Source organism: Ranitomeya imitator, chromosome 7, assembly GCF_032444005.1.
Source record: "Ranitomeya imitator isolate aRanImi1 chromosome 7, aRanImi1.pri, whole genome shotgun sequence".
NCBI classification, from domain to species: Eukaryota; Metazoa; Chordata; class Amphibia; order Anura; family Dendrobatidae; genus Ranitomeya; species Ranitomeya imitator.
This window is the reverse complement of record NC_091288.1, coordinates 37,157,633-37,178,756: the sequence shown is the minus strand read 5'-3', so window position 1 is coordinate 37,178,756 and position 21,124 is coordinate 37,157,633. Positions and strand designations below refer to the sequence as shown.

At 43.1% G+C, this 21,124-nt stretch overlaps 1 protein-coding gene across 1 annotated transcript in view; it reads left to right on the top strand.

The window, feature by feature from the left end:
• Positions 1 to 494: 494 nt before the first annotated feature.
• The window catches only part of LOC138644540 (sodium channel protein type 2 subunit alpha-like), a 219,239-nt gene continuing 198,609 nt past the window's right edge, over positions 495 to 21,124 (top strand). The window contains exon 1 of the mRNA XM_069733064.1: positions 495 to 730. The gene's annotated coding sequence lies outside the window, so the exon portion shown is untranslated. The remainder of the gene's footprint in view (positions 731 to 21,124) is intronic.

Sequence of the window (21,124 nt, the reverse complement as noted above, 5' to 3'; positions counted from 1 at the left end):
TCTAGAATCTACCTGATCCTTCTCGTCTCCCCCGGAGCCCACTCCTTACGTGACATCATCCTACACAGACGCTGCCTCCTGCAGCCCAGCACCGCAGCGCTGTGCATGGATCCATACAGCACGGCGTCACGGCTCCGCCACGCGTTCCGCGTCACCATATATCACTCTGAATGCAAATCCAAGTTTCTGTGCCAGACATCAAAGGCACCTGGTTAAAAAAATAAAAATAAAAAATGACTCCAACAGTAGAAGCCAGGAGAATATTCATGCATCACCATTACCCATTTCATGCATTGGTCACTTTAGTGTATGCACTGCCCCTTTTTCTAAAATATTTATTCCCCCCTTGTACTGTCAGCCATGCGGCAAAGCCTTGGCAGAATATTCGTTGTAAGCGTGTGCCAGCTGCATGCTGCAGTTAGTGGTCGGTGCAGCAGATGGCGCTGGTGTCCACTGCTGCTCGCAGCCTTCTCTGCTTCTGTAAGCCTTTTCTTGGTATATATTAGCCACTGTAGGGTGATGCTCAGAGCAGGAAGCAGAGAGAGAAATGAAGAAGCTTGTGGAGGAGCTTCACGGTCTTTTTCAGGCATAATGGATTAAGGGTACAAGCTTTGTCAGCTTTTGTGGCTAGGGATTTCAGCCTCTTGAGCAGGAGCAGCATTCCATCTTGATCATTTTATTGGTGCAGGTCCCTCTTCTGATATGATTTGCAGAGTTTCTCCCACATCAGGTAAGCCTGCAGCTTTTTTTTTTTTTTGAGCATTGCTGTTATGGCAGGTCCCTTGCCTGGTTTACTAGTAATAATGCTTGCTGCAGTGCATGAGATTGGAGGGGTTACTGTAACACCTCTGTGTTTTGCTACAATGTATGAGGACAGTTGTGATGCTGTGTGCTGGCACTGCTGCATTTGGTGCCACCTTGATTTAGTGGCCTGTGCTGGTCCTGATGCCGCCGTGAAGACGCTTGGTGAATAAATGATGCAGACTAGGTAAAATGGGAGGGAAAAATGGAGGTTGTAAAAAAAAAAAAAATAAATAAAATCACATCTTCCCTTTATCTGAAGTTAGTGTCTCCAATAAAGGTCATACGGCAGGGTGGTGGTTCCCGGTACCCCGGGACATTGGTGTAGACACAATGCAGAGCTGGCGTTATCCAATGGTCTCCTCCTTACGTGACTCAGGCTGTTGCTAGAATTTGGGCACCGTCTGCAGGAGAACATGGCTAGATCCCAACCATCCCTTTGGTTTTTTTTTTACCCTGTCCATGGGACTTACTTGGTCCGGCTTTTCCATTTTTTTGCAAGGCCCTAATTTGTGACAGCCAATTAGGGATTTAGACTTGAACGTCGGATGGAAATAACAGAAGACCGAAAATAAATAAATCAATAAATAGAATATTATTTTTTTTAATGACCTCTTAGGACGTGCTGATTTGCCCTGGAAGGATAATGCAGTGAAACAAATGGTGGATGTGTCTATTCGGGGCCGGTGGCATATAGGCGATTTCCTGATCCTTTCCAGTTTTAGGGATGAGAAGGGATAAGGAGGATTTTCTCACTTTCTATAATACAGATTGAGGCACATCAGGATGCAGACCACCATCACCATGCCTGCCGATGCCTCCGGTGTCATCATGGTTTTGCTCCATTAGATGGCACTCTTTGGTCTCGGAAGCTCCGGCTATGCTGCATATTGTAACTAATGTGACACCATTGATTTCTTTTGCGCATTTCCCCAAAATGTACAGGACTGATTTATATCTGCATTTTTTTTTTTAATGGACGTCAGATCACTACGTAGTGATTACCTGGTGGAATTTGCTTTTGACGGGTAGATGCGATGAGATGAACCCTAAACCTGGGCGTTAAAAAAATCTGCACCGATGGCTCTAATGTAGCAGTGTATAAATGCATTGAGAAGGGTCATACGTTGGGTCTGATCACGTCCTCGGCCTTGGGATCGTCCCCTAAAATTTCAAGTTCTCATCACCTTGCACATCCCTTTCTCATTGATTTGCGTCCCGGGCGGGGGCCTGGTGCAGGATCATCTCCCAGAGGGGCCCCTTTGTTTTCAAAACATGAAAAGAGCACCATGATATAAATGTGCAGCCGTGCGGGACCTGATCATTGGCGCGCACAACAAAAAGATCATTTATCAGATGGGGGAAAAAGAACATCAGATTTGTTACGTCTCTGAGGAAGAAACTGTGCTTCCTCGGAGAATCTCCATTTTTTTTTTTTATTTACCCCCCTTTTCGCTGCAGTCGTCTACATTACTGAATTCACCTGACTCATCAGAAGCGGTCACTTCCTTCGAAATGGTCATTAATTATAGAGCGGTTCCTGTCAGCATCCCTTAGCATAACACAAGGTCTCATATAAGGTTGGTTTTATGTGGATGGATTAGAAATGGCCATTTGTTACTCACCTTATGGTCTCGGAATGTCTTTACACCTATACCATATGTGATACAATGTATCCGTATCCTCTAGATAGTTATGTGAACCTTATCATATTTACAAATATACTGTACCTACAATCCAGAACTGTATCCCACTAGACAATATTACACCCTTTTATGTCCATGATATAAAGGGCAATTAATCCCAAAATCCATTCTGACCCATTTTCAAAATCATAGTAATAAGATTTACATATAATAATATGATAATGTTATTTGAGATCCCGATCTTTCTGTAGAGGAGGTTGAAGTATACAAAGTAGTCTCACTGCAGCCAGCCTCTCCCCAGCCCGAAATGACTGATAACTATGGCACGCCGCCGTTACAAGACACCTGGTACAGAAATCCTCCAGCTGGTTCCCAGTTCTTTTCTCTATCCAATTTTACCTCTATAAAATAAAATAAAATAAATATATTTATATCAGAAGTAATGCACAAGCGCTTTGCAGTTTTATTGGACATTTTCAGCTTGCACAAAGCACTGGGGATGTAGAGGTGTGGGCACATATATGGATACATTGTACAAAGCGTTGTAGTGAGTGATACCATCAGATCTGCACCGAGGCAGGGAAGCCGAGGGTGTAGCCTGCTTGCTACTATGGTATATGTGGCATATCTATTGCCTGAAGTTGCTATAAAATGCAGAAATGCTACATTTGCAATTAGAAACTCTTTGTATATTGATTTTTATCCAATATTGTGGATAATTAAAATATCTCATTTTAGATGTAAGGGGACCACAATGGGCCTAATGTTTGTGCCATGCTAAGGTATACTAAAACAACCCGGTAATTAATTTCTTTAATGTTTGTACTATTTCATAAATTCTTAAAAGTTTCATAAATTCTTGAAAGTTAGACCATAATCAGTAGTTTATGGTGCAATAATCTGATCAGATGTTTGTTGTTGTTTTTTTTAATATTCAGCTTTTTATGTTTATAAATGTTAAGCGGACAGTCTATGGCCAGCTCCATAGTTCAACCAGGGTTGTACCTGCCTACCATAGCACTAGGTTGGCATGGGATAATAATGGACACTTATCCCTATTTGTAATTAACTTTGGCACTAGTCTCTTGTCACCATGGCCTAGTGACAAATAACCTTGTAGGCCTTATTGGTAATGTCCTGTGTATACAGAGGCTTAGAAGTGAACACACACACGTCCTCTACATCAGAATCATGTCCATTTTTTTGAGTGAAAAAGTCCTGAAAATGTTGCAAATGACACTTTACAACCCCAAATCAGTCATTGAGCATCTCGCTGAACCCCATGTAAACAACCACTACTGCTTGCGAGGTAACCTCTCACCAGTAGGGGGCGTATAAGAAGATATAAAATTAATTAATAACTATCAGCGGCTTTCTTGCCAGACTCTCCTTTTATTCCATGATTTCATTTCCAAAGATGAAAAGGGTTTCAGTGTTTGAGAGCATCGATAACAATGGGACAAGCTGTCACCAAAGCGGGGGTGAGTCACAGCCAGACACGTCATGGATAGAATGGATTCTAGAGAGTGTCAGCGGAAAAAGCCAAACTGAAATTATATTTCCCAGACGTTTTGTGACAGGCATGCAGCTGTAAGGACAAGGACGAACCAAGAGGGCATCACTTCCAAGACAACATAGTAGTCAGGGCAGAGTTACCGTAAACTGGGAACTGCATGGATGTGTGAGAGGAGGGGACGCCATATCGATAGATTAGTGCACAACACACTACATCCTCTATATACCTACACCCTATATAAAGCCACAGTCTATGTGTAGCTACACCCCATATACAGCTGCATCCTATATACAGCTATACCTTATCTACAGCTACACCCTCTATACAGCTACACCCCATATACAGCTGCATCCTATATACAGCTATACCTTATATACAGCTACACCCTATATACAGCTACACCCCATATACAGCTGCATCCTATATACAGCTACACCCTATATACAGCTACACCCCATATACAACTACACCCTATATACAGCTAGACCTTATCTACAGCTACACCCTATATACAGCTACACCCCATATACAGCTGCATCCTATATACAGCTATCTATATATATAATTGTCTAAGGGTTTTTCTGTCTGTCTGTCTGTCTGTCCTGGAAATCCCGGCTCTCTGATTGGTCGAGTCCGCCAGGCCTCGACCAATCAGAGACCGGCACAGCATCGACGTAGAAATCCCGCGTCTCTGATTGGTCGAGGCCGCCAGGCCTCGACCAATCAGCGACGAGCACAGCGACGATGATGTCATAAAGGACGTAGATATCCCGCGTCTCTGATTGGTCGAGGCCAGGATTGGCCTCGACCAATCAGCAACGGGCACAGCGACGATGATGTCATAATGGTTGCCATGGCGACAATGATGTCATAAAGGTTGCTTCGACCAATCAGCGACGGGCACAGCGACGATGATGTCATAATGGTTGCCATGGCGACAATGATGTCATAAAGGTTGCCTCGACCAATCAGCGACGGGCACAGTCTGCCACGAATTCTGGCGGCCTCGACCAATCAGCGATGAGCACAGCGACGATGATGTCATAAAGGACGTAGATATCCCGCGTCTCTGATTGGTCGAGGCCAGGATTGGCCTCAACCAATCAGCAACGGGCACAGCGACGATAATGTCATAATGGTTGCCATGGTGACGATGTCATAAAGGTTGCCTCAACCAATCAGCGACGGGCACAGTCTGCCGCAAATTCTGGAATCATCATTGTCCATATACTACGGGGACATGCATATTCTAGAATACCCGATGCGTTAGAATCGGGCCACAATCTAGTATCTTATATACAGCTACACCCTATATACAGCTACACCCCATATACAGCTGCTTCCTATATACAGCTGTACCTTATCTACAGCTACACCCTATATACAGCTATACTCCATATACAGCTGCATCCTATATACAGCTGTACCTTATCTACAGCTACACTCCATATACAGCTGCATCCTATATACAGCTATCTATATATATAATTGTCTAAGGGTTTTTCCGTCTGTCTGTCTGTCTTTCTGTCTGTCTGTCTGTCTGTCTGTCCTGGAAATTCCGGCTCTCTGATTGGTCGAGGCTGCCAGGCCTCGACCAATCAGAGACGGGCACAGCATCGACGTAGAAATCCTGCGTCTCTGATTGGTCGAGGCCGCCAGGCCTCGACCAATCAGCAACGGGCACAGCGACGATGATGTCATAATGGTTGCCATGGCGACAATGATGTCATAAAGGTTGCTTCGACCAATCAGCGACGGGCACAGCGACGATGATGTCATAATGGTTGCCATGGCGACAATGATGTCATAAAGGTTGCCTCGACCAATCAGCGACGGGCACAGTCTGCCACGAATTCTGGAATCATCATTGTTCATATACTACGGGGACATGCATATTCTAGAATACCCGATGCGTTACTATATGGACTACGTAGAAATCCTGCGTCTCTGATTGGTCGAGGCCGCTAGGCCTCGACCAATCAGCAACGGGCACAGCGACGATGATGTCATAAAGGACGTAGACATCCCGTGTCTGATTGGTCGAGGCCGTCAGGCCTCGACCAATCAGCAACGGGCACAGTATCGACGTAGATGTCATAATGGCTGCCATGGCGACGATGATGTAATAAAGGTTGCCTCGACCAATCGGCGACGGGCACAGTCTGCCGCGAATTCTGGAATCATCATTGTCCATATACTACGGGGACATGCATATCCTAGAATACCCGATGCCGAATTCTGGAATCATCATTGTCCATATACTACGGGGACATGCATATCCTAGAATACCCGATGCCGCCAGGCCTCGACCAATCAGCGACGGGCACAGTATCGACGTAGAAATCCCACGTCTCTGATTGGTCGAGGCCGCCAGGCCTCGACCAATCAGCGACGGGCACAGCGACGATGATGTCATAAAGGACGTAGACATCCCGCGTCTGATTGGTCGAGGCCTGGCGGCCTGGCGGCACAGTATCGATGTAGATGTCATAATGGTTGCCATGGCGACGATGATGTCATAAAGGTTGCCTCGACCAATCAGCAACGGGCACAGTCTGCCGCGAATTCTGGAATCATCAGTGTCCATATACTACAGGGACATGCATTTTTCTAGAATACCCGATGCGTTAGAATCGGGCCACAATCTAGTATCTTATATACAGCTTCACCGTCTATACAGCTACACCCTATATAAAGCCACAATCTATGTATAGCTACACCCTCTATACAGCTACACCCTATATACCGCTACAGCCTATATATATCTACAGCCTGCAAACAGCTACACCCTATATACAGTTACAGCCTATATACAGCGATAATCCTTATACAGTTATATCATATATACAGCTACACCCCATATACAGCTGCATCCTATATACAGCTACACCCTCTATACAGCTACACCCTATAAAAAGCCACAATTTATGCATAGCTACGCCCCATATACAGCTGCATCCTGTATACAGTTATATCTTACATACAGCTATACACTCTTTACAGCTACACCCTATATACAGCTACATCCTATATACCGCTACAGCCTATACATATCTACAGCCTGCAAACAGCTACAACCTATATACAGCGACAATCCATATACAGCTACATCCTATATACAGCCACACCCTATATACAGCTACACCCTATATACAGCCACAATTTACATACAGCTATACCCTATATACAGCTACACCCTATATATAGCTAGACCCTATATATATCTACACCCTATATACAGCTACACCCTATATATAGCTACACCCTATATATAGCTACACCCTATATACAGTTACAACCTATATAAATCTACACCCTATATATAGTTACAGACTATATACAGCTATCAGCTGTATACGGCTACAGGCTATATACAGTTACAGTCTATATACAGCTACACCCTCTATATATCTGCATCCTATATACAGCCACAATTTATATACAGCTACAGCCTATATACAGCTACACCCCATATAGAGCTACATGCTATATACAGCTAGAGCCTATATCTAGTTACACCCTATATAGAGTTACAGCCTATATACAGCTACACCCTATATATATCTGCATCCTATATTCAGCCACAGATTATATACAGCTACAGCCTATATACAGTTACAGCGAGGGCCGGACTGGCCATCTGGCAATTGTGGCAAACGCCAGAACAGCCTGTCTGGTCATGGGCCGCCTTGTCTGCTACGTTGTTGGCAGAATCAATGTTCTCAAAACATCCATAGTGTTAAGACTAGTGATGAGCACAAAGTTGCTGATTCCGTCACTTACCCCAGCAGAGCACGGGTATCATTAGAAATATTGGTCTTGTAGTAAATCTTGTTTTCCTCCATCCAGGGTAATATTAGTAATATATTCCAAACTGGTTCTTGGGGACGGGGACAACATGGGCCTGTGGGATTTCAAGTGCCAGGGCTGAATTTCAACCCCAGTCTGTACCTGGTACAGCCTATATACAGCTACACCCTATATACAGCTCCAGCCTTCAAACAGCTACACTTGATATACAGCTACACCCTATATACAGCCACAATCTATGCACAGCTACAGCCTTTATGAAGCTACCCCCTATATACAGCTACTACCAATATACATCCACAATCTATATACAGCTACACCCTATACACAGTGAGATCATTTATACAGCTACAGCCTATATACAGCTACAATCTATATACAGCTACATCTTTTGTACAGCTATACCCTACATACCGCTACAGCTTATATGCAGCTTCCCCCTATATACAGCTACAGCCTATATACAGCTTCCCCCTATATACAGCTTCCCCCTATATACAGCTACACACTTTATACATCTACAACCTATATACAGCTACAACCTATACACAGCTACACCCTACATACAGCCACATTACATATGCGGCTACACCCTATATACAGCTGCACCCTATATATGGCTACATCCTGTATACAGCTACATGCAGTATACAGTGACATCCTTGATACAGGTACACCCTATAATATACAGCTGCACCCTTTATACAACTGCAACCTATACACAGCTACACCCTGCTTATAGCTACACTATTTACACAGCTAGAGCCTATATACAGCTACAGCCTATACACAACTACACTCTTTAAACAGCTATGCCCTATATACAGCTACACCCTATATATAGCTACACCCTATATAAAACTACACCCTATATATATCTACACCCTATATACAGCTGCATCCTACATACAACTACACCCTATATACAGTTACACCCTATATATAGCTAGACCCTATATATATCTACCCCCTATATACAGCTACACCTTATATATAGATACACCCTATATACAGCTACACTCTATATATAGCTACATCCTATATATATTTACACCCTATATACAGCTACACCCTATATACAACTACACCCTATATATAGCTACACCCTATATATCTGCACCCTATATACAGCTACACCCTATATATAGATACACCCTATATACAACTACACTCTCTATATAGCTACATCCTACATATATTTACACCCTATATACAGCTACACCCTATATACAACTATACCCTATATATAGCTATACCCTATATACAGCTACACCCTATATATAGATACACCCTATATACAGCTACACCCTATATAACCTATATACAGCTACACCCTATATATAGCTACACCCTATATACAGCTACACCCTATATATAACTAGACCCTATATATAGCTACACCCTATATATAGCTATATCCTTTATACAGATATGCCCTATATACAGCTACACCCTATATACAGCTATACCCTATATATAGCTACACCCTATATTTCTACACCCTATATACAACTACACCCTATATATAGCTACACCCTATATATAGCTACACCCTATATATAGCTACACCCTATATATAGCTACACCCTATATACAGCTACACCCTATATATAGCTACACCCTATATATAGCTACACCCTACATACAGCTACACCCTATACAGCTACATCCTATATATAGCTTCACCCTTTGCAATCTGGGCTGGGCTATTTAAGTCCTGCTTTATTCTTTAGTCAGTGCCAGTTGTCCATTGTTTTTGGAGGATTCTCATCCATACCTGGTCTCTCCTGGTCTGCTGTTCATTTCTTCAAAGATAAGTTCTGGCCTTGTTTTTGCTGTCCACCTGCTGTGGACCATATAGTTCTGTGCATTTTCATGTTTTGTTTTGTCCAGCTTTGTCTCTGAAGGATTTTTTGCAGCCAAGCTGTGTCTCTGGAGATGCAGATATACCCTCCATGTCTTTAGTCAGATGTGGTGATTTGTATTTTCTGTGGTGGCTATTTTCTAGCGTTTTTATACTGACCGCATAGTCAATATTTGTGGGGGGCTATCTATCCTTTGGAGATTTTCTCTGAGGCAAGATAGGTTTCCTGTTTCTGTCTTTAGGGGAAGTTAGTTCTGAGGCTGTGTCGAGGGGCCTAGGGAGTGTTAGGTACCCCCCACGGCTACTTCAAGTTGCGCTGCTAGGTTCAGGGTTTGCGGTCAGTACAGGGACCACCTTCTCCAGAGTCCGTCTCATGCTGCTCCTAGGCCACCAGATCATAACAGTACAACTGGCCAACAATGAGTTAAATGCATCTAAGAAGAAGGGAAGGAAGCTCTTGAGCCATTTTTTTTTCTCCAGTCTATTTTGTGTCCTCTTCCCTCTTAATCTCTAGGTGGCTACGGAACCTAGTAATAACATGAATGTTCAGGAGTTAGTTTCTCGGGTGGATCAGCTTGCTGCTAGGGTACAGGGTATTTCAGATTTTATTATTCAGACTCCTGCCTTAGAACCTAAGATTCCCACTCCTGATTTGTTTTTTGGTGACAGATCCAAATTTTTGAGTTTCAAAAATAATTGTAAACTGTTTTTTGCATTGAGACCCCGTTCTTCTGGTGATCCCATTCAGCAGGTTAAAATCATCATATCCTTGCTGCGTGGTGACCCACAGGATTGGGCATTTTTCCTGGAATCTGGCAATCCTGCTTTGCTTAATGTTGATTCTTTCTTTCAAGCATTGGGGTTATTGTATGATGAGCCTAATTCTGTGGATCAAGCTGAGAAGATCTTGTTCACCCTGTGTCAGGGTCAAGAAGCGGCAGAATCGTATTGCCAGAAATTTAGAAAATGGTCTGTACTGACTAAATGGAATGAGGATGCCTTGGCGGCAATTTTCAGAAAGGGTCTTTCTGAATCCGTTAAAGATGTTATGGTGGGGTTCCCCACGCCTGCTGGTCTGAGTGATTCTATGCCTCTGGCCATTCAGATTGATCGGCGCTTGCGCGAGCGCAGAGTTGTGCACACTGTGGCGTTGTCCTCCGAGAGGAGCCCTGAGTCTATGCAGTGTGATAGGATTTTGTCTAGAGCTGAACGACAAGGATTTAGGCGTCAGAATAGGTTGTATTTTTACTACGGCGATTCTGCTCATGTTATTTCTGATTGCCCTAAGCGTACCAAGAGAATCGCTAGTTCTGTTACCATCAGTACTGTACAACCAAAATTTCTGTTATCTGTGACCTTGATCTGCTCATTATCGTCATTTTCTGTCATGGCATTTGTGGATTCAGGCGCCGCTCTGAATTTAATGGACTTAGAATTTGCCAGACGTTGTGGTTTCCCCTTGCAGCCTTTGCAGAACCCTATTCCTTTAAGGGCGATTGATGCTACACCGTTGGCTAAAAATAAACCTCAATTTTGGACACAGCTGACCATGCGCATGGCACCAGCCCATCAGGAAGATTGTCGTTTTCTGGTGTTGCATAATTTGCATGATGATATTGTGCTGGGTTTTCCATGGTTACAGCTACATAATCCGGTGTTAGATTGGAAATCCATGTCTGTGACTAGTTGGGGTTGTCAGGGGGTTCATGATCACGTTCCTTTGATGTCAATTTCCTCTTCCCCCTCTTCTGAAATTCCTGAGTTTTTGTCAGATTTCCAGGATGTATTCGATGAGCCTAAATCTAGTTCCCTTCCACCACATAGGGACTATGATTGTGTTATTGACTTGATTCCAGGTTGAAAGTTCCCTAAGGGTCGACTTTTCAACCTGTCTGTGCCAAAACATGCCGCCATGCGGAGCTATATTGAGTCTTTGGAGAAGGGGCATATTCGGCCATCTTCTTCACCATTGGGAGCAGGTTTTTTTTTTGTTGCCAAGAAGGATGGCTCCTTGAGACCGTGTATTGATTATCGCCTCTTGAATAAGATCACGGTCAAATTTCAATACCCTTTGCCTTTGCTTACTGATTTGTTTGCTAGGATTAAGGGGGCTAGCTGGTTTACTAAGATTGACCTTCGAGGGGCATATAATCTTATTCGTATTAAACAAGGTGACGAATGGAAAACTGCATTTAATACGCCTGAAGGCCATTTTGAATACCTAGTGATGCCATTCGGACTCTCTAATGCCCCATCTGTGTTCCAGTCCTTCATGCATGATATCTTTCGGAGTTATCTTGATAAATTCATGGTTGTATATTTGGATGATAATTTGATTTTTTCCGATGATTGGGAGTCTCATGTGAAACAGGTCAGGATGGTATTTCAGATCCTCCGTGATAATGCTTTATTTGTGAAGGGGTCGAAGTGCCTCTTTGGAGTGCAGAAGGTTTCTTTTTTGGGCTTCATTTTTTCTCCCTCATCTATAGAAATGGATCCGGTTAAGGTTCAGGCCATTCATGATTGGAGTCAGCCCACATCTGTGAAGAGCCTTCCGAAATTGTTGGGCTTTGCTAATTTTTATCGTCGTTTCATTGCCAACTTCTCCAGTGTGGTTAAACCTCTGACCGATTTGACGAAGAAAGGCGCTGATGTGACGAATTGGTCCTCTGTGGCTGTTTCTGCCTTTCAGGAGCTTAAACGCCGATTTACTTCTGCCCCTGTGTTGCGTCAGCCGGATGTTTCTCTTCCATTTCAGGTTGAGGTTGGGGCAGGGGCCGTTTTGTCTCAGAGGAATTCTGATGGTTCCTTGATGAAACCGTGTGCCTTCTTTTCTCGGAAGTTTTCGCCTGCGGAACGCAATTATGATGTCGGCAATCGGGAGTTGTTGGCTATGAAGTGGGCATTTGAGGAGTGGCGTCATCGGCTTGAGGGGGCCAAGCACCGTATTGTGGTCTTGACCGATCATAAGAATCTGATTTACCTGGAGTCTGCCAAACGGCTGAATCTAGGGGTCTAGGGAGTGTTAGGTACCCCCCACGGCTACTTCTAGTTGCGCTGCTAGGTTCAGGGTTTACGGTCAGTACAGGGACCACCTTCTCCACAGTCCGTCTCATGCTGCTCCTAGGCCACCAGATCATAACAATATACACCCTATTTACAGCTATACCCTATATAAAGCTACACCCTATATATATCTACACCCTATATACAGCTACATCCTATACAGCTACACCCTATATACAGCTACACCCTATATATAGCTACACCCTATATACAGCTACACCCTATATCTATCTACATCCTATATATAGCTACACCCTATATGCAGCTACACCCTATATACAACTATACCCTATATACACTTATACCCTATATACAGCTACACCCTGTATACAGCTATACCCCATATACAGCTACATCCTATATACAATTACACCCTATATACAGCTACACCCTATATATATCTAGACCCTATATATATACACCCTATATAAAGCTACACCCTATATATAGCTACACCCTATATATATCTGCACCCTATATACAGCTACACCCTATATACAACTACACCCTATATATAGCTACATCCTATATATATTTACACCCTATACACAGCTACACCCTATATATATATCTACACCCTATATACAGCTACACCCTATATATAGATACACCCTATATACAGCTACACCCTATATAACCTATATACAGCTACACCCTATATTTCTACACCCTATATACAACTACACCCTCTATATAGCTACACCCTATATACAGCTACACCCTATATATAGCTACACCCTATATACAGCTACACCCTATATATAGCTACATCCTATATATCTACATTCTATATACAGCTACACCCTATATATAGCTACACCCTACATACAGCTACACCCTATACAGCTACACCCTATATATAGCTACACCCTATATATACACCCTATATACAGCTATACCCTATATATAGCTACACCCTATATATAGCTACACCCTATATACAGCTACACCCTATACATAGCTGCACCCTATACCTAGCTACACCCTATATATAGCTACACCCTATATGCAGCTACACCCTATATACAACTATACCCCATATACAGGTATACCCTATATACAGCTATACCCTGTATACAGCTATACCCTATATACAGCTGCAGCCTATATACAGCTATACCATATATATAGCTGCACCCTATATATCTACATCCTATATACAACTACACCCTCTATATAGCTACACCCCATATACAGCTATACCCTATATATAGCTACACCCTATATACAGCTATACCCTACATACAGCTATACCCTATATACAGCTACACCCTATATACAACTATACACTATATATAGCTACACCCTATATACATCTATACCTTATATACAGCTACACCCTATATACAGCTATAACCTATATACAGCGACACCCTATATACAGCTATACCCTATATACAGCTATACTCTATATGCAGCTATACCCTATATACAGCTACACCCTATATAGCTACACCCTATATATAGCTACACCCTAAATATATAGCTACACCCTATATACATCTACACCCTATATACATCTACACCCTATATACAGCTATACCCTATATATAGCTGCACCCTATATATCCACACCCTATATACAACTACACCTTTTATATAGCTAGAGCCTATGTACAGCTTCTCCGTGTTTACAATTACACCCTATATGCAGCTACAGTATATACACATGCTATGTACAGTTATATATATATACAGCTACAGCCTGGAAACAACTATACCCTTTATACAGCTACACCATTTATACACCTACAGCCTATATACAGATACAGCCTATATGCAGCTACACCTTATATACAGTTAAAGCCTATATACAGCTACAACCTTCATACAGTTACAGGCTATATGCAGCTTCCCCTATATACATTTACACCCTATATACAGCTACACCTTATATACATCCACAATCTATGTACAGTTACAGCCTATATGCAGCTACCCCTTATATACAGCTACCTCCTATATACAGGTACACCTTATATACATCTATAATCTATGTACAGTTACAGCCTATATGCAGTTACCCCCTATATACAGCTACCTCCTATATACAGCTACACCCTATATACAGTTGAAGCCTATATACAGCTACAACCTATATAGAGCTACACTCTATTTACAGAATGATATAATATATGCAGACACAACCTAGAGTATGTACAACTACGCACTATATACAATTAAACAATATATACAGCTACACCTTATATACATCTACCCCCTAAATACAGCTATACACTATATACAGCCACCACATATATACAACTATAACCTATGTACAGCCACAACAATATACAGCTACACCCTAAATACAGTCATACTCTATACAGAGCTTCAGTCTATATAGTTACATTCTATATACAGACATATTGTATATACAGCTACACCCTATATACAGCTACAGCCCATGTAAAGCTTCCCCTATATACAGCTACAGTATATACAGAGCTATACATTATATACAGCTACAACCTATATACGGCTATACTCTAAATACAGTCAACTCTCTTTATACAGCTACACCCTGTAAACAGCTACACTGTATATACAGCTATGCCCTATATACCACTACACTCAATATGCATCCACATGCTACATACAGTTACAGCCTATATACAGCTATACCCCATATACAGCTACACCCTATATACAGCTACAGTATAGTCTATATACAGCTACATTTTATATACAGCCACAATCTCTATCCAGCCACACCTTATATACAGCTATCTCTTATATACAGATACTCCCTGCAAGCTATTATCGAGCTATATCCGATATGTACATGTAGCCGCAATCTACAGTGGATGTAAAAGTTTGTGCCGCCCCTGGTCAAAATTCCTGTTGAAGATGAACGCCATTGTATTTTACAGCTACTTCCATGTGCTAAAACTGTGCCAAATACTCAACTACTCTGTTATATACCTAGACTCCATTATTCTGCTACCCCCAGAAATACTGAACCAACTATTGATGAGTGAACGTGCCCGGATAACGTCTTATTCGAGCATTCTTGGGTGTTATCAGAGTATATTGGGCGTGCTCGTATATTATGTTCGAGTCCCTGTGGCTGCATGATTTGCAGCTGTTAGATAGCCTGAACACATGCACGGATTGCCTGTTAGGGGATCCCCACATGTGTTCAGGCTGTCTAACAGCTGCAAATCATGCAGCCGCAGGGACTCGAACATAATATACGAACACCCAAGCAAGCTCAAATAAGACGTTATTCGAGCACGTTTCCCTATCACTAGCTCCAGCTTGTAATACAGCAGACCCTAGAAGACCACCCCCTCTATTTACACCTATATCCTGTTTTACACCTACACTATCATTTCCTGCAGAGTAGAAATATATATACTGAACATAGTCCAGCTCTGGTCTTGTGCCCCTATGTCCCAACAACGAGCATTACAGTGGGGTTTATTTTTGTTTTTTGGTTGCACAGGAGCAGACTTCCCTCCCTTTCTCCATCTCCCTCTTGTGCAGGCAGTGACATATGGAAAGCCGACTCTCGCCCATTCCTTTTTGCTCCTTTGTGCTGTTCTTAGGACTTTCTACCTCCCGTAGAGGGAGTTTGGAGTGATGAAAGACTCCAGTGTTGTTTATTTCAGCAAATCTTTCGGGCATGCGTTGAATCCTTCCAAAACCTCCTGGAAGATTTCTTCCAAGGTATGGACGTTGAGGGGGCATGGCTATGGGAAAAATAGACGCTAGTTTTGAATGCTCCATTATGCTCTTTCTGCAAAGGGCTTACCTGAAAGTTGGCAAATGTTTCATGCTGGTCATGTTGTATCGGATGTAATCCCAGATGTCAGTAAGTGGTGGAAAAGTGGTTATCTAATGGTGATTAAAAGTGGATGTGCCCTCTAGGAATCCAGTTGACCACCACACCGGTTTAATACTCGAGTTTTTATTTCAAGTTCTGTTTATGAATGTCAATCATTAAATCTTCTTGGAAAGTAGCCCATTATTTTCTACATTATTGGGTTTGGATTTGTTAGATTGATAGCCAGGTTGATGTTTTATCTTTGAAGTCCAGGCTTTTTATCACTGTGCCTTATGGTTGACAGAAAATTTTAGCAAAACCTTGGTGTTAAAATATTGTCCATGGCGCAGATAGATACAGGCAGAACAATACATGGGCCCAATGCAGTAGCTCATCAAAATACACAATTCCACCTACTTTGGAGGTGATAGTGGCACCTTACCTCCTGGGCCCGTGTGGCTGCACAACTTACACCAATGATATGTCCGCCCGTGGTCTATAGCATACATAGGTGCCCTGCAATAAAACATCATGATGGGCTTTTTGGCTACTTTTTTGCGCCTAAGTGAATTGTATAAGGTTTGTTCCAATGACTCTTGTGTCAATTCCTCACTCCCTGGTTTAGAGCTCTTTTGAGTATCCTGTTAGCTACCTAGAAGCAATGGAGATAAAATATCCTTGGCTAAGCCCCGGCTGTCTAAAGGACCCATAGCACCATATATGAACTTCATGTTATGGAACTTCATAGTATGTCCATTGATAGCTGGAGTGTTATTTAAGGGAGCTTTCAGGGATTATGAAACTAATGGCTTATGCTTCGGGTATCTTTATTAGATTAGTGGCGTCCTGAATGCAATACCAAGCTCGGCCACTACCAAATATATGGCGCTATGTCTAATAAACAACAAAGGGGATGCAGCCACGCCTGTCATGTGACTGACTGATAGGAGTGTCAGAAGTCGAAACTCATTATTCACTCAAAATATAGGCCATCATAAGCAAATTCCAGAAAAGGCATAAAAAGGATCTGACACTTGTCATAACTATGCACAAAGAATAAATAAATGGAGCGTACCCAAACGCAGGGCCGCGGGTTACTCGGTACCGGTCCTCTGCTGGCTCAGTTCTGGGGATGTCATGGTGGCTGGACCCGGTCCGTGACCCTGCTAAGGGGCGTCCAATGAAAGGTGATACGAGTCTGTCAAGGTTTAGTGACGCCACCTGTGGTATTCGGTCAGGGTGACCGACGCTGCTTGGGGCTCACTGGGGTGATGGAATGGCAGCTAGATGGTAAACCTTCCCACAGGTGAAGTATGTCTCCAGGGCTTCCCAGTAAGGTGGATGGTGATGGTGTGAGGTGCAGACAATAACGAGGACACAGGGTTGCAGTCTCTTTACCTCTTTACTGATGACTTCGGGATCCGCAATCCAGAGCACAGTTAACAGGGCTGTCTGAGACCGGCCGGTCCGAAGGCACATCCAGAGTTCCCTTTGCAGGTGGAAATCGTTGCCTACCACTAGCGCCTGTGTGTTGTAGTGCTTCCCTGCTGAGCATTCGGGATAGTCCTCACAACTTCTATTCTCGTTCGTTCTAATTCGTTCCAGTTCTTTCTAGTTCTTTCTATTCTCTGTCCCCCAGGTATGATATGGCTAGGACGCACCCGTTTGATGGGTAGGCTCGGAGCTCCTCCGGGACCCTAAAGACGCCCCTCTCCACGCGTTGCCCCCTATGTCTGCTTAGGTTATGTAAGGTAGACAGCCAACCTATAATTAACTGTCCTGCGGTATTTGAAGTAAGGCATGAAGTCAGTTACTTCCTCGGTGTTCCGGGCACCGGCTACACGCCTCAGTAGGATGTTGCCGTTCTCCGGGCACGACGCCTACTGGCTCTTCTTTGTGCTTGATCTCGTTTCTTACTGTCCACAATATCCTTCGTTTCGTATCTCTTTCTTAGGATACCGCCGCAAGGTAGTGCAGGCGCGGTTCCGTAACGTTCTTCCTTGTCGCTAGGTACCTGCCAGGTTCCCACGCCTGACGGGGACCCCCCTGAATCTTCCCCGCAACACCCCCTGCCACGGGATGTTGCCTGGACAAAACCCAGTCAGCTTCTCCCTAACTTCCTATCCAACCCCTAGTTTTACCAGTGTGAGGAGTGGCCTAATAAATAAAACCTTTTGCTCCCTTTAGTGGCCGAAGTGTGAAGTGTAATGTGTGCTGGTGATACCTGGTCAGATGAACTCCTTTAGTACCATCAGACGTACCATCACTCCCATTAGTGGCAGAGCGACGTTACCGCAACGACCAGATCTCTGGGGCGCTGCTTAAATATTTAAATACATTTTGTTCCTGAGCAATCCACCTCTTTTCCTTGTATGTAAATCTGTTTTTGTTATCCTAGGGGGAGTGGTCTTCAACTCTTCTCTGTGGACATCTTCATGAGCCCCCTTGGCTATCAAGACTGCAGTTACATACAGGGAAGAAGGGGCCATACCTTAGGAGAGGAGCTTTTCTGTTCCTAAAAATGTTATTAGAACAAACAAAAAAGGAGGCCAGATTCTAGAGAACATTGGAATTTATACCAGATAAACATCAAGATAAAATATATATGATAAACACCAGAGAAAAGATGTGCAAGTGACCAGTTCTCTTTACAGAGGTCCTTTTTCCAGGTCAAAAGTGGGCAGTTTTTGCTTTTATATTATTCTTGCTGCTCTCCTAAGTACATAGTTGTTTTGCTTGTTTCGGTTCCAGAGATTATATTTATTTGCTACTTTTTATGGTGTTTGCTGATGGGGCATGCTTCATAGGGTATAAATACAGAGCTAAAGACACACCCCAGAGGATCCTGTGAGCAACGCCCCCTTGTTGAAGGCCATCAAAATGAAAATTAAATAAAAAGGCCTACATCTTTAGAGCTGTGTGGAAGAGGTAAAAGGAAAAAAAAGACGGAAAGCTCAGGGGATCAAGAAGAATAAAATAAGACCAAAAACTAGTTGGGATTTTCTTACAGCTGTTGTGGTATCCTTTTTTTTTTCCATTAATTTTTAGCATTCCTGTTAGTGTAATGCACGGGATTTGATAAATACAGAATGGCCCATAAATATCCTGCGAAACTAGTAATGATTTAATAATGGATGGAGTTTACCAGAAATGCCATTCGGATTGAGAGCACAATTTCCCGATGGACACCGCAAACTTCAATAGTTAAATACAGGAAATGTCTGTAATTGAGGATAATGAATACTTTCACTCTAGTCCCTCTGTTTATGATCAACAGCAATTTTATCTATTAGGCTGAATAGCTTTTACACTTTGTAACATGAGTAAATGCAATTAATTCTTTTTAGGGTTATAATGTAGCTACGTAACCTTTGACTTTTTGTGGGCTCTTAGCTGAAAAGCTTTTGTTGTAACGTGTTCTGATTTATCTTCTGTGATCATTTTCACTTAGGGAGGAGGTGAAATATTCCAAATGCTACATAACTGGATTTCATCGTCGTGCCGTAGGATTGGCCTATATGGGTGTATTATGTGTCTATATAATGATCCAGTAGGCACTTCATGTATGGCGCATCTAGGGAGCACTGAATTCTCCCCTGAAGACATTGCTTCTTGGGAAGTTGTCTTTGTAACAGTGCATGTTTTTGGAGCTACAAGAAGGTGATATATAGACTTAGTAGTATGGACCCCTATAATTCTATGGGTGCAACATTAAAGTCCTTATGATAGTCTCATTTACGACTGTGTGAATAAACCCTAAGGAGACTTCATAGCTGCAGAACTTTATAATTTCCTGGCTGGGAGAAAAGGTAGAGAGATACAGACCCCGCTCTACAAAAGGAGGGGAGGTAGCGAGACAGACCTTACAGTAAATGTGGAGGCCAGGTAGAGAGACACAGACCTTACAGTAAATGTGGAGGCCGGGTAGAGAGACACAGACCTTACAGTAAATGTGGAGGCCGGGTAGAGAGACATACCTTACAGTAAAGTTGGAGGCCTGGTAGAGAGACACAGACCTTACAGTAAATGTGGAGGCCGGGTAGAGAGACACAGACCTTACAGTAAATGTGGAGGCCGGGTAGAGAGACACAGACCTTACAGTAAATGTGGAGGCCGGGTAGAGAGACACAGACCTTACAGTAAATGTGGAGGCCGGGTAGAGAGACACAGACCTTACAGTAAATGTGGAGGCCGGGTAGAGAGACATACCTTACAGTAAAGTTGGAGGCCTGGTAGAGAGACACAGACCTTACAGTAAATGTGGAGGCCGGGTAGAGAGACACAGACCTTACAGTAAATGTGGAGGCCGGGTAGAGAGACACAGACCTTACAGTAAATGTGGAGGCCGGGTAGAGAGACACAGACCTTACAGTAAATGTGGAGGCCAGGTAGAGAGACACAGACCTTACAGTAAATGTGGAGGCCAGGTAGAGAGACACAGACCTTACAGTAAATGTGGAGGCCGGGTAGAGAGACACAGACCTTACAGTAAATGTGGAGGCCGGGTAGAGAGACACAGACCTTACAGTAAATGTGGAGGCCGGGTAGAGAGACACAGACCTTACAGTAAATGTGGAGGCCTGGTAGAGAGACACAGACCTTACAGTAAGTGTGGAGGGGCAAATTTTAAGCCACACCTCTGACCACACCCA